We start from the raw sequence: 15,205 nt of genomic DNA on the forward strand, positions 1-15,205 counted from the left end.
AAACAGCTGAAGATAATAACTTTCCTAAGGGGAAAAAACCCTAAGGTACAAGAACTTTTAATTATTTTTATTTTATTATGTAAGAAGAAAAAAAATACTATTAAATAACATTATTTGGTTTTTTTCCTGGTGTCATATGAGCCCCTTCAGGTACAATAATCTACCCATTGAATATCATTTTGGTTTGAATATAATTTGTTGCATTATGGCTAAAGGAAAGGAAAATAAAAGTTACATATTGTTCTGTCTTTTTACTGGCACAAGTAATCTGAATATGTAGACCTTTACTTATTCTGCTGTGGATAAGAATGTATTTTAATTTTTATTAGAAAGTAGCATTGGAAATGCTACTGAGATCAAATATCAAAAACTTTTGTTAAAATATTTTAAAACATTAAGCTCTGGGAAGACTTGCTGCTAATTTTAGTAGTCCAAACTTATTTTCTACATGACTGAATCCAAAGATTAAGTTTCAGTCAATTACTTTAAAATAAGATTGGGTCTAAAGAACATGCAGAGTTTTAGAGACAAGATTTCACCTTTATCAAGCTAAGCACCTCAGTAGTACACATTGTGACTTGAAGTAGAATAATTTTGAATGTGCAGAGTTTCCCAATGGGTTTTTTGTACTTGACTCTTTTATTATATCCTCAAAGAGAGAGGAGAAAGAATAACACATCCTCTCTCTGTTCCATTCTGGTTCTGTGGTAAAAGCATTTTTTAAACTGCACGACATATTTGTACTTTCTGCAGTTTTCTTTGTAGTTTTGGTTGTACTTTGAGTTATTTCACTCCTGATGCAAACAATGCCTGTTTGACCCAAGAGTTCTCCTAGACTGCCGTGATTTCTGCGGGCTTGTTCTCTGCAGAAAGCTAAGCAGACTAACTTGTGTTGGGAACAAAAGAATAAAAATCCCACCTGCTATTGTTAGGTATCCATGTACTTTGCTGCTTACTCAGCCTGTGTAGAGACCTTAATTTGCACAGAATCAAAATCACTTTTTTGTTGTTTATTTTTAGGTTTTTGTTTTGATTGGTTTTGTTTGTTTGTGGTTGGTTGTTTGTTCATTTGTTTTGTTTTGTTTTTAATTTACATCCCGTTGATTATATGCCAGGTCAGAAATACTGTGATTGTGTCAATTGACTTACTGGAAAAAGGAAAAAACAAATTTTAGCTGGGTTGTGGGCACTTTTTCCTGTACCCATTACACATATTCCCAGACTAGCACCATGGGAATATCTTGATTTCTACTTTCTTAAGATTTCTGCTGTGGTGATATATATTCTAATCCTTGTTTTATGAATGGAGCTACTGAGCTACTGTTAGTCCTGGGCTGACCTGGCAGATTTACATCCGGCCTTTGCCCAGTTCTGGATTGCTTTGTTCAGACTGTAAAATTTAATTTTAGAAACTGTGATGAAAAGTAAAATGGGTAGACAGTCTACTTTTTTGAAAGCCTTGGTATTTCTCTGTTGTAAACACAAGAAAAGTAACTTCTGTGTTAGATGGTTTATTTTGCAAGGCAGGAGTTTAAATTCCCCTTGGCACTCATGGTCAATGTGAGGTGAATCAGTTTTAATAATGAAACGTATCTCGCTGTCTCAGTAACTCCAAGATCTTTCAAAAAAATTAGAAGGTTATATTTCTAAGAATAAGGAGAAATGAATCCTCTACCCTCTCCTCTCAACCCACAAGTGATTGTCATAGAAAAGGCTTAACGTGAGCCAGAAAATTTGGAAATATTTTTCTAAGAAGAAATCTTCATTTTGTGATTTATGGTTGTGTCCTTAAACTAAAGGTCATCCCATTCTATGGCAAGTTTTCATTTTATTTGGTTTGGCTGAGTAATATGAGTCACTACTTGCTTCTGAATACTTCTGTCTGATTTATCATGTGTGACACAGATGTCTGTGTCAGCCCTGCTTTCACAGAGCCTGCCCAATTTCCTTTGGTGGTCTTAGGTGTTTATTATTGTTTATTATTACCATGCCTTTGCAAGTCAAGAAAGGCAGGTGATGATTTTGGGGTGGTTTCTGCAGGAGTCAAAGCCCAGAGGATGGAGCAGCTTCCCTCTGCAGCCTGTGGCAGGATGGGCAGGGGGGAGGTGGTGCCTGCCAGCTCTGCAGCCGTGGCAGGAGACCCTGCCCGAGTTCCAGTCCCCTGAGTGAGCTGCACAATGGACCCTATTCCACATGGTACAACCAGAGTTAGTGTGGCACTGGAAATACTACCCAGAACTAGCAGATGTGGTTTCTCTTAAAGGAGGGATGGAAAGTTGGTAAGTGATACAACCTTTGACCTTTTGCTATCATCTCAACTGCATTATGAAACAAACACTGATGGAAAGAGAAAATAAAGCTAAGCAGATAAACAGAGAATGCATTGATGCATAAAAGAAGTTTTCCAAAGGAAGCTCATATCAAAACTAGCATGATGCCTTGAGCTGAGGATTTACAGCAGATTGTGGTGGGAGCCTGAAATGAGAGACAGGCTGTTTGGGAGGACTAGTTGAGGGACAGATCTTGGGTTTTATTTGTTTGCTTGTTATATTTTGGTGGAGAAACTCTTCTTAGTAGGTAAACTTTACCATAGTTTGCTGGTGTGTAAAGCTAGGGAGGCACTGTTGGTAGTGAGGAATTAATTAAATTATTATTCTTAAGAACTTGGTTTCCAGGGGAGCCTGGGGAGCAGAACCAGGAGAACATTGACACTGGAGTAGCATGTGTAAGATGGTGTAGTTTGAAAACTGACAAATAAGATGCAAAGATACTGAATCTTGCCAACTCATTAATTGTCCAAATGTATCTGTGTGTCTGTGTACCAAAAGGAAGGAGAGCTTCTGTGTGAGACTTAATAAATGTGTTTTTGGAAGACAAGGACTTCTGCAGAAGACTTCCCCGGTCTGTCTCAGAAAGTGGAAGGAGCATGTGCTTTTTGGGATAAACATTCCCTGTAGCTGGAATTGCTGGCTTCCCTAACATCCTCAGCCCCCCAAAGTCTGCTACAGATTATTTTGAAAAGGCTGGCATTTTTCTTAGCCCCTCAGGGCACAGCCCCTTCCACAGGAGTTTATGTACATGCAGAAGAAAAAATGAAAACCCAAAGTGACAAGAGTGAACACCTGCAGGCATGGCTGTAGTCTATGTAAACAAGCAGGAAATAAATGTCTTGGCTTCTTATTTGGCATCTTCTTGTGGAATAGGTCAGTTGAGCAGTATGGCAATTCAAACTGAGCATAGCCAACAGTCATTTTTTTAACAAAAGGATTTTCCTTTTGCTTCAAATTCAGCCTTTTGTGAGAGTATTTGGATGCAACAGTGATAAGAAAAATTACCATGTAAATGGAAAATTAAAATAAGAATTAGCTACACCTATATTTTAATACCTGCTACTTCAAATAGCACCTTTCAGCTTCTGTGAGTTATATAAACATTAACTTGTATTCATTGTGCCCCAGAGATAAGTGTTATTAGCTTGATAAACAATAATATTAAGTAAATTATTTCTTATTTTCTTCCCTTGCTGTTTTCATAATTATTTTGCGTGTTTGAAAATTATTTCCGTTATGCAGCTTTGATTTCCACATAAAAAATTATAAAACCCTGAAACAAATTTATTATTAATTAGGCGTGCTTTATTTTATTTAATCCTTTTTCTGTTTGAATGGAATGTTTTCATTCTTTCTGATACATTAGGAAAAGTGTATTGATTTCTGAAGTTCTCAGTCTAATGGCCAATAACAACTGAAAGGTAGTAAATTGAAATTTGAGAAGGAACAACCCAACCCATTCCATATTTTGAGAGCTTTCTACAAAATAAGGAAAATAAGAGGGTTTATTTATATATTATTAAAGATGTATGTATATAATAAGTACTCTTTTATGAAGCTTCAACCCCTGTAACTTCTCATTAAATTACTCATGATACAGAAAAAATAGGTTTCTCTTCTGGTTTTGAGTTTAGATTTTCCTGTTGTTTTGGTGAGTCTCACATCCATCTTCTTCCCTTTTGTTCACCCTGGAGTTTATTTTGCCAGCCTTAGATCTGGGTTACAGTGGAGAAAGGTAGCCGCTAGGAAATACCAGTTTGTACTTCACCATCGGTGAGGCTTCCTCCTTGACTGACATCGTGGACCTCCTGACAAACAAGTTCTGGCAGAAAAAGGCTTCTCCTCACATCTTTCTTCTGTTTCTAAGTGTAGGATATGACTGATACTTACCTAGCAGAGAGCTGGGTAGTGGATGCCTGGATATACAGCACCAGGCAGGATTTATGGCAGCGTTCCTCTTAGCAATGTATTTACAGTTGTCTCTCAAACTTAAAATAACTGACTGAGTAGACAGTTCTGTAGACATGGTTAAAAGAAATCATCTTAGTCCGGGAGTCTGCTGTAAATTCACTGTAAGTTTATAGGCTTCCTTGGTTTCAGATGGCTGTTTCTGAAATGCCTGGCTGCTATTACAATTACCTGAGCTTCTCAAGGGAGCTGAATACAAACATTACCCACCCAACAACTTCCAGGCCCTTTGCTTTTTTGCCCTTCAACCTTTTTCATAAGTGATTCTATGGGTTGTATAACTGAGTAGATTTTTTTTCTCCCCTGCCTATATTTAGACCTCCATTCCGAGCTATGTCATCCTGCCACTATGGTAAAAGTACTAATTCTCTTTGTGACTTCTCTGATCACATTTGCCTGTGATCTGGATGACCATGGCCATAATCTGTTGGGCAGATTGCAGGAAGTCCTTGATGCTCAAGGTTTTCCACATTGACTGCAGAGTTCCTAGCAGTCGCTGCCTTCTGATGATGTGTGGTTTTCCAGCTGTGCCCTTGCTAACAGCAACAGCTCCTGGGTGTGCGACCCTGGGCAGTAACTTCTCAGAGTTTGTGAAAGGCTTGAAATACAAATTTCTTCTGCAGCATTCTGGCCTGAGTGGTACTGTGTGTTTTATCTTTATTGTACTGGGAGACTGCTGGGTTTTATCTTCTCAGTAGGAGCCCAAAAAACAATATTCTCCTGTTTATTGATGTGCTGCTACTATGAAAAGTAGTTAAATTGGTTAAACAGTTTTAATCACCAGATAAGAAAATCCTGGACCTTGAGGAAAAAATGTGTAGCAGAGAAAATGTGAGCTACTATTAGGATACTGAGAGGTAGAACAATTCAGGATTAGGGAGACAATGTTTATCATTAAATATAATAGAATTAGGACTAAGCATAAAGCTTTTTAATTTTAGCAGGAAAGGCACCTGCAGTCACTTCTGTTAATGGACTGCTGAAGCCAACACTTTCTTTGGTGAGTTATGGAGAAAACAATTCTTTTTCTTTCTAAAAGCTTCTTACAAATTGCCTATGAGGCTTATGGGATTTTAACAATAGATTTCCCATTAAGATGCGCAAACTATCTTTTTCCCTTGCCATGACAGGGGATGCTAGGCAGTGCCTACCTGAGCACAAAGGGCAGCCCAGCAGGAGCAGATCTGTGGGTCGAGACCTTGGGGGCTGAGATCCCTTCTGTCTGTGCCATGGGACACCATGCCAAGTGCTCTAGGCTGCACTGCACACACCTAATTAGAATAGAGAGCATTTGAAGATGCCCTATCCAGTTTTGTCCAGTTGAGTCAAGTTCACTTTGTCCAAGTGTTCTGTGCTTTGTAAACCAAACCATGGGAAGGTCAGACATGGGAGCAACTTGCTCCCATTTTGTGCTATCGAGAGGGGTGTTGACAAATGCTCCCATTTTTGCCTCTTCTCCCCAAAAGTCATATAAGCGTTTATTGTTATATTTTTACTCTCCTACAGTGTCGTGTCTGAGTGCAACTTTGTATTTTAATGTCATCACTGTGAGATTGAATTACACTCAAAGTTTTGTTTGTGGTTTTCTATGCAGAATTCATGCTTGTAAGCTCTTCAGCAGAGGGTTATTTCTGCTGTGCTTTTATTTATGTAACTTGTGTGTTTCTTGAATTACCAGTGCTAAATATGAAAATAAGCATAATGGTATATCTATGTATGTTCAACATACTTTGATACATATAATTTATAAAATACAAAGTTGTTACTTTAGTCCAGATGGATCATCTTTAAAGATCCTGATTTTGCATCCATGGGCATCAAAAGGAAAACAGTACTACAGAGATTTTAAAGCTATGCAGAGGCAGTTAAAGAAATCAATGAGTAGTAGAGTCTAGATGCTATTGTAGATTCCACTCAGCAGTGAAGTGCCTCTTTAAGGTGCCAGAAATATTTTGCTCGATCAAAAGTTCCTGATCCATAAGCACACTTGGCCGGAATTTGGAAATCCAGAGGGATTTACAAATGTGTACTAAGTAATTACCCTCAAAGCATTCACTTTGAAAGGGAAGCTAATGGTCAGATCTCCAAAGTATTAAATATCCTTGAATGTCTCTCGTATTTTATGTAGCATCAGTTTTCTTGGCTTTTTTTGAAAAAAAACCCTTCTACACCTTTCACCTCATGTGTTTGTGGAACCGTTAAAATCAGAATTATCATCATAACCTTGATCCTGCTGTTATACTTTCTAATTGACTACTGACTGCAACCCTATGCGATAATAGATGTGCGTGTAGGAATGTTCCTATCTGAAAACCTGGACATGTATCTGGTCTCCTGCTCAAACTGAATGGTATCATTTTTCACTATCTTTATTGAAACTAGCAGTTGCTGGAATACATTGCTGGGGAAAGGGTGCTCATGCAGGCACAGAAAGGATTGGCTGAAATAGCATGCAGCCTGTACTGTGGTCAGGTTATTTTTTAGCCATACTTTCTGTTTACCATCCCATTTTCCTCACCTACTTCTTTCTGGATCCTGTGGAAATGAAGGATCAGAGTACCATGGTTTCTCATTCTAGCTATGATGTGCTGGACAGCAGAGAGGAGGGGGCTGAGTCTCACCTAGGGCAGCAGCTGGGTGCCAGGAGCCACTCTCGGTCCTGAGGACCCTTGAGGTTCTTCAAACACCATGGTTTCCTTTAGGGGGACCAAGGCTATGGCAGACCTAAAAGCTAAAGCTGGGAGGTGCTTGGGGTGTGATTTTCCTCCTCCCAGTGCACAGATGGGCCACGGTGGAGGTGGAACATGCTCAGTTTAGCCCCTTCCAAGCTGAGGTACAGTGGCCTTATGGGAAATCATTAAGAAACAGATTTATAAAACATCCAGTTTTGTTGAAGATGGCTTGGAGAAAATGCTGTTTCAAAGCAGGAATGAACTTTTGAACCTTTCACTAATTGTCTTAAGTAATATATTTCTCTTGATACTTATCTGCCAGATAATCTACAGGGATTGACTTTTTTTTAAAGTCAATTAATTAGTCTATTGTTTATAATGGTTAATTTTTTTTTGTGTAGTGTTTTGGAGGAGAAATACCAGACTAAGTGAAAAATTGATTTAAAGACTTAAACTACCAAGAATAATAGAAAATCTGTTGCTGCTTTATTTATGTTGGTTTCTTGATATATTCTATAAAGGTCATTAACTTTAGCTGTAAATTTATGTTCTCCAGAATTGTGTTTCTGCTGATACAGTTTCTCTGGGCTGAATTTTAGTTTTAAGCTAGGTTTTCTTTTAATAGCAGCACATGTATAAGGTTAGGTGGAGGTGATTAGATCAAAAATTTGCATTTAAGCTGGTGAACATTATTTCATTCACCAGAGGACTTTCATAGGAATTTATTTTCTGAGAAGATAACTTTAATCTGTATATGTGTCTAAAATTAGACTAAAAGGTCCCCAGTTAAAGACAACCCTGTGTTACTTATTTTATGGAAAAATATGGACTTTGTTATATGTAACACAAAAAAAAAATATATTGAAAATAACTATGTCAGTGTTCCCACTACATAGCCACTTTGCCTGTTGGTGCCATGAAACATATGCAATATCTTCTCAATCATCTTGCTTCACACTCCTTAACAGCCTAAATTACTGAAAGGGAGTGGGGCCTTTTTAAATGATGAGAAAGTTTTAGAGAGTATGTCCTAAATTACTGTGTGTCCAAAATTAAAATCACCAAGTGTGTCTGCTGCATCTTCTAGAAACCTAACTCCATGTCTCCAGCATTCTGTGTCCTCACCTGTCATCCCTCAGTACCAAGCCATGGCCTTCAGCTTTCTCCATCCATCTCCCTGCTGGCTCTTGGCCGGGTGCTCCCTTCTCTGTGCCCTCCCCAGTGAGGTGCAGAGATGCCACCCTAGGGCAGCAAGTGCCTCTGAGCCCAGAGATTCACAGGAGCTGCCCTCTGCAGCCTTCTATAGGAAAGGAAACCTCCTCAGGACCAACTATGTGTCTCGCAGGCACTGTGTGCTTCTCGTGTGGTTCTTACTGCGCACTCTGGAATACCTGATGTGCAGGAACATGCAGGAGGGGATTGAATTGATTCCACCCCAGAAACACTTTAAAATGTGAAGAATCTAAGTAGTCTCTTGGCATGGTAGTGAATAAGGCTATTTGGGTGTAGAAATGTTATGAAAATATAAATTGTTTATTTAATGATAAGAACAAGAGATACATTTTCTCAATGTAGTATTTCTTGAAGTTTAAAGAAAACTTCCCCCCCCACCCCAAAAATGAGAGTGATTAATGTTTTTCAGAAAGAAAAAGGGAACTCTGAATCCTTCATAGTCATAGTTATCAGGGTTATCTAAGAATATATGTTCTCTCAGGTGGTGGAGGAGTTTAAATGATCAAGGGAGTTTAAGCAAATCTACTTGGGGAGGGAAAGGTGCATTGGGTATTAAGAAAGAATAATTGAATATATTGTAGGAAAAAAATATTGGTACTACTTAATATCTGTGTATTGATATACATAAAGTGAATCTTGACATTTTTGTTTAATGAAAAAGCGAGTTCATATTTTAAGACAAAAAATGTTGCTTGAAGGGACTCTGGTTGTAATTCAGTAAAAAAAAATCAGAAAAATCTTTAAGATCATCAAGTCCAACTGTAAACAGAACACTGCAAGCCTTTGAGAAAAAGAGTATTTTGCATATTGGTGAAAAATAGTAGCATTTCTTTTTTTTTCAGTAGGGATATGGAAAGAGAATAATTTTGAAGGGAGAAGAGGAAACAAACAGAAAAACCCCAATCACACCCCACATGCCCCCAAATGATAATAATAAAAAATTAAGATGCTGGGCATAATATAAATCAATGTAATTTAACTTGTAATAATTAATTAATTTCATTCTTTCTCTGTGTGTACTTTTCTAGCTGTTCTCATTTAAAATACGAGGCACAAATTGTATTGTATTTTCTTTTTCAGCCTCTGAGGTGCTGCTTCTAAAACAATCCAGGTGGGTGGTAGCCTGAAATAACTACATTCTCATATCTGCTCACACCCCTGCCTTATGCAGTGGCATGTGATGTGTTTTGTGTGCCTGGTGTAAGTGACTCATTGCTTTTGCAGCTCCTGCCCTCATCCCTCATGGCAGAAGCAGTGGAGTAGATCTTGGGGAAGGTGTCCCTTGCTGTTGTGCACTTCTCTTGTGGCCAAAGGCACCAGAGTGCAGCCACCAGTGCCAGCCCCACCAGCAGTCTCCAAACTGGGCCCCTGCCCACACAGGTTTCCATTATCAGGGCAAATCTTCCCAGCCTCTTGCTTCTGCTAATCCTGGGCTCCTTGTAATTTATTAAGTTTATATTTGCTAAATTTCAAGTTTATCTATGAAAGTAATCTGTCCTGACTGCCGTGTCATTTGCCTTCCTTCTTTCCTGTGTTAATAATAATAATAATGCAAAAGAACTTAATTAAACACTTTCAGAGCACCAAACATATTATATTTAACTAAAGATATAGTAAGAGAAGTGGATGAATTACTAAAAGTAAAGAAGGTAAAGCTAACCTTTAGGTCATCTATTTCTTTCCCCTTGTTATTATCTATTACCTATTTTGTAAGACCTTGTCCAGTTGTGAGTAGCCATGCTTCCAACTCTACCATGCTCAAGAGAGATTTTTTCCATTTCATCAAAGTGTCCTAATATTTATATAGAATATGTTGTAGGCTGTGCAGCAAGACTTAAACCTGAAGGAAACACCCAAGGCAAGGAGAGGATGTTTGAGTGGATGGTGCTGCAGGTCACTTCGTTTTCCAGCTGCTTCACATAATTCAGGGAATGCCATGAACTTGAATTTAATCCATGCAGCATAGCTGTGCTGTTCTCCCTATAAAGTGTCCTCTTCTTGCTGCTCTCTCCCCTCCTGATGGTTTGAGATTGGCTGTTTCTAGACAGATTTTGAGGAATACATATTTCAGTGCACATCAGTTGTGTAAGTTGGGTATGAACTGAAGATCTGTGGGTTTGAACTGCAATAAAATCTCCTCAAGCTTGTGGTGTCATTTCAACAGATGGGTCAGGGGGATTGTTGGTAATCTTGTCTTAGTACTAGAGGCTTAAGCTGCAGCTGCAGACTAAGTCTAGATTTGGTCCTTTTTGAAAATTCATTGAAGTCAGTAGAAATGAAATATGGCAGAAGTTGCTCCTGGGGTTGCCCATTAAACCCAGGTGGAACCCCCATGACATTGGCCTAAGGACCTGCTGCTCTGTGCTACCGCTTCATCAGTCCTGGAGCTTCCTGCCAGGAGCAGGCTGCAGCAGGGCAGGCTGCAGGGGACTCGTAAGCAAAATAAAAATGTTCCCAGCCAGTGTTCTAGGACTGATTTTATGAACTTGCTAATGTAAGGATGGGCAGAACAAAGGGATAGCCACAATAATAACGTGAGTTATTAATCATGGAGCAGAGGGACTGCAGTAAGTGCTTGTGTCACTTAGTTTATTTTCCCTCTCCGGTGGGTAATAACTGAGTATAATATATGGATGCAGTTGAGTACCTGTGCCACTGCATTTTTTAGTTTTATTTCTATTTTTTTATGAGAATTCCCTTGCCATCTGTGTGGGACATCACCACTTCAACAGTTTGTCAGGAACCAATTATTCCCACAGAATCACAGAATAGTCTGAGTTGGAAGGGACCCAGAAACATCATCAAGCCCAGCTTTTAAGCAGATGGCCCATATGGGGATTGAACCCACAACCTTGGCAGTGTTAGCACCACGCTCTGACCAACTGAGCTAATCCCAGGGTCCTTTCATTGTGGTTAAAGCATTTGAAGAGTAACCACCTGCCTACAGCAATTCTCAGATTATGAGTAGTGATCTAATGAATGATGATAGCAAAATTCAGGAGGTTTTGAATTTTTTTTTTGTTTGTTTGTTTGTTTTTTTTAAATTGACTCTACTATTGGTTCTGACATAAATGAAAGCTACAGTCTGATTCTTTGCTTACATAAATGTGGGTGAGTGATCTCCAAATTGCAGAATATGTTTTTGAGGAGTTTCAGTTCATAATTGCAGACATTTTTTTTTCTAGGACAGTTTTCAACTAAAATCTCAAAACCTTGAAACACTGACTTCTATATTAAAACAATATACAGATAGTGGCTATGCATTCCTTACAGTTAAACCCTCTAGCTGCCTCCTCAACATTAATTCATCTGAGTTTTCCAGATTGACTTTTTTAATGAAGGATGCATTGTGATTGCATTAAGCTTTCCAGACTTAGTGTTACTCTGCAGTTGCACATAGTGTTGACAGATCCTCGTCCCCGAAGATTCTGCTTTAAAAAGAAATAAATAATCTATATGAAAATGTCTTCAGGTGAAATCTGGCAAATAATGTGGATGGGGCTCTTTGACAGAAACCACTGCTGACAGGAGAGCATTGTTCTATCACCCAGAGAGATAGGAGGAGTATGAGACTTGCTTGTGAGGTAATTATTGTTCATTATCATGTCGAACTACCAAAGTGTCAGATGTATTAGAAAGGCTCTTTCTAATATATCTCTCTCAGATGTATTAGAAATACCTGTGATACTGCTTTGGCCATGTCTCCTTAGCAGTTCCTCAGAGCAGTGAAGGGAATAACCATTTAGACAATATTGGGATGGACCCAATTTTGACAGGTTTCATATTTGTAATAAAAAGTGTAGTGCAAATCAGCAGATAGGCAGAATGGGACAGTATTGAGAATGCATTAAATCACCATGAATTTTATGAAACAGGATAATGGAGTATATTAGAATAAGATGTACAGCAGCTACATCTTACACCTAAGAAGGTGTTTTCCTTCCTCGTGTTTGTCACATCTCTGATACTTTTTCTTACTTGCTGGTCTCCAGGTCTCCTGCAGTATTTGTAACCTTGATCAGATTTGTTTTGAGCTCAAGTTTGTGCATTTAATTTAGTTCTCTGCACCTTTGTGTGCTGCACTGTCTTTATTACTCTCCCTCTGTGATTCTAACAGGACATATTAACATTGATTGAAGTCTCCGGCAGCTTGTTCTATGTGTTTCACAGGCATTTAGTCCTGTATTCACTTTCAATGTGACAATTAAAATCACTTTAGTTCATGTCACTGAAATTAATTGCTGACATTGCAGGTGATTGGGAATTCAGTTGGCTAAGAACCGCTATGCTTGGTAGGTTTCATGTCATCATACTTGTGATGGCCTAAAAAGTGAGTAAAGGAGAATGAAAAATCTCCATGAAGTGATTTGAAGGTTTCTGACTCTAAAAAAACTGTAAGCAGATTATGTATTCCTTATGATGTGAAATGCACTTTGAAGTATAAACTGTCCAGGGGAATATTTAGCAGAAACACATTTTTGCCTCACCTCTTAAATATCTACTGGAAATACATATGTAAAGTAATAGGGGCTTAATAGTTGATTGATAAATTGATTTTCCAGCTGCTGACTTCATAAGGAAAAATGTTGACTTTGATATTATGGTATATAACTCAGGATCCACAGGAGCACAGACTTAACTTAGCAGCAGCTGTCAGAGAGGGAAGGGGAATTTCTTTTGATGCCATAGGGGTATGGTAGTCTTCAGCACAGACTGCATTTTATAGCAGTAGTTTCTTGTTTAGTAATTGGATATGGCAGAAGAACAGAGAAGTCTGTTAACTGTAATATTTTGAATACTGGTGATGATTTAATACAACCCATAAAAATGGAAAGAGATATACGAAATAGGGATGATTCTTTTCACTCCTTAAATTTCATGTCTCTCCTAAAATCTTAAGGACTTTTTTTTTTTTCTTTGTTCTTTCAGTTAGCTTTTAGGGTCTGACTTTGCTGTTGTTCTCAACATTGGACACATGTTAGGAAACGTTTCAAGTTTGCTGTTCTCACCTGTCAGTAGGAATAAGATGACATATAGAAAGATTAACATTGCTTTTAAAGCTCATTGGTTACAGTTTGGAGAAAAACATGTACCAAGCAGAAAACTCTGAATATTTGCAAGCATGTATTCCTGAGAAGACATTTTTAGGATCAGGGCTTTTGCAAAGATGAAACCTATTGTTCTTTTATAAAACCTGCTTTTCACTTACCTACATTTTACGTTGTTTTTTAAATTTTCCTCTACTGCTATTTACTAATTATCTGTCTGCCTGTGATTGTGTTCTCACATTCTCATGTATATTGATCTTTACATCAAAGGGCATCTCAAAGTAAATATTTAGCAATGTGTTAATGAAAAAAAAAATGCACACCCAAAAAATATCATAAAAGCAAACCAGCAAAATTAAACAAAAAAACCCACAAGCAAACAAAACCAAAATAACCACCAGCACCCTCCCCAAACAATGTCAAATAAACCCAAGTTTTACAATTTCTCATGTGTCATTGGGTATCTTTCCATCTTGTCACTGAGTGCATCTGTGTTTCTGATAACTGAATTACTTCTCTTCTTTACCTAAACTGGACAATGTATTTTCTGGGAGGTTTCTGTAGATCTGACTTGAACCTTATGTCACCCCATTTGCATCTGTCAGCGTCTTCCTGGGCACAGCCAAGTGCCAGAAGCCTGTATTTACTCCTCTCTTGAAGGGGAACACCCTTAAAACATTGCCATAACTGATCACTCCATCATTCTCTTTGGGCTCCCCAAGAAACTTTATCATGATTCTTACAGAAAATATTTTGGAGGTGGGTTTAGACCAATGGTCATCATTAGCAATAATGATTTCCACCTTGCTCTGGTTTTGATTTGCATCCTATATCCTCTACAGGTAGTCATAAACATTATTTAGGATGGGCAGCATCTTTTTGCTGGAACTCATGGACAGCACTGGGGGTTTGTTCCTATACATCTTGGTGCCAAACCTTCCACGTGCACCTTGATGTGATTTACTGACCAAAACTGGAGAACACCACCCCTCCTTTTCAAGCATGAGGAAATATTGCTGTGCATGAGGAATAGGAGTCCCACATTTCTCTTGTGCAGCCTCTATCTATACTTGTCCCAGGGTAGTCTAAGTGAAGGCTTACGTGGCCCCCAGTTGGTCCTGGAGCAACCAATGCCCTTTGGAAATCCAGCCTTGAAGTTGGGAAGTGTCACACACTTGGGCAGAGGGATGGTGTCTGAAACAGTCCCTTGCCAGAAAAAAGAAAAGGTTTTGTTTTGCAGCACCTGTTGCTATTTCAATCTTCATACCTAGTATTTACTCATTAACTGCTATTTCTGTCTTAGCTTATTTTCAGATGACTGAAGAAATAATATTTCCTATACCACAGTGGAGTTATCACACTCCACTGGAGGTTTATTTTTTAAATGCCAGGCTGTAACTGTTGCCAATTTTTATTTTTTGTTCAGTTTCTTTGTCTCTTGAGTTTAGCATTCATTGATGGAAAATAAGGATACTCTAATACCTGTATTTATATTTATATTGATTATACTTTTTTTAATGTGTTACATAATTAATTTTGCTATCTCGTGATGCCAAGATGCTGAACAAAGGATTTCAGTGACAGTTTGAGATGGTAAAATGTTTTGACATAAAATTCAGGAGTAAATTTGACAAAGGATTGGAAAGATCTGAAGAATGACCAGGGATAAATTTTTTTTTGGTTGTTGTTGTTTTTTTTTTTTTGTTTAGAGAGTTTTAGAGTTCTAGAATATTTTGACTTTGCTGCTTGCCAGATTCAGATATTGCATTGAAGATTATTACTCAGTAAGGTAATAAAAGAATCTTCCAAGTAAACTTAAAATAAGAGAATTGTTACAAAGTCCAAATATTCAAGAGAACTACTTCTAAAGCTTTATAGACATGCTATTAGAGCTGTCAAGATGGGGTACGGGAGAGAAAAAAATGTAATTCTGTTTCAAACTTTAGCTTTTTTT

At 38.1% G+C, this 15,205-nt stretch overlaps 1 non-coding gene across 1 annotated transcript; it reads right to left on the reverse strand.

The window, feature by feature from the left end:
- Positions 1-11,026: 11,026 nt before the first annotated feature.
- On the reverse strand, positions 11,027-11,097 carry TRNAV-AAC (transfer RNA valine (anticodon AAC)). Its single transcript has one exon. It is a non-coding gene; the product is annotated as a tRNA-Val (tRNA).
- Positions 11,098-15,205: the final 4,108 nt, after the last annotated feature.

The sequence above is a fragment of the Vidua chalybeata genome, chromosome 2 (assembly GCF_026979565.1).
Source record: "Vidua chalybeata isolate OUT-0048 chromosome 2, bVidCha1 merged haplotype, whole genome shotgun sequence".
Lineage (NCBI taxonomy): Eukaryota > Metazoa > Chordata > Aves > Passeriformes > Viduidae > Vidua > Vidua chalybeata.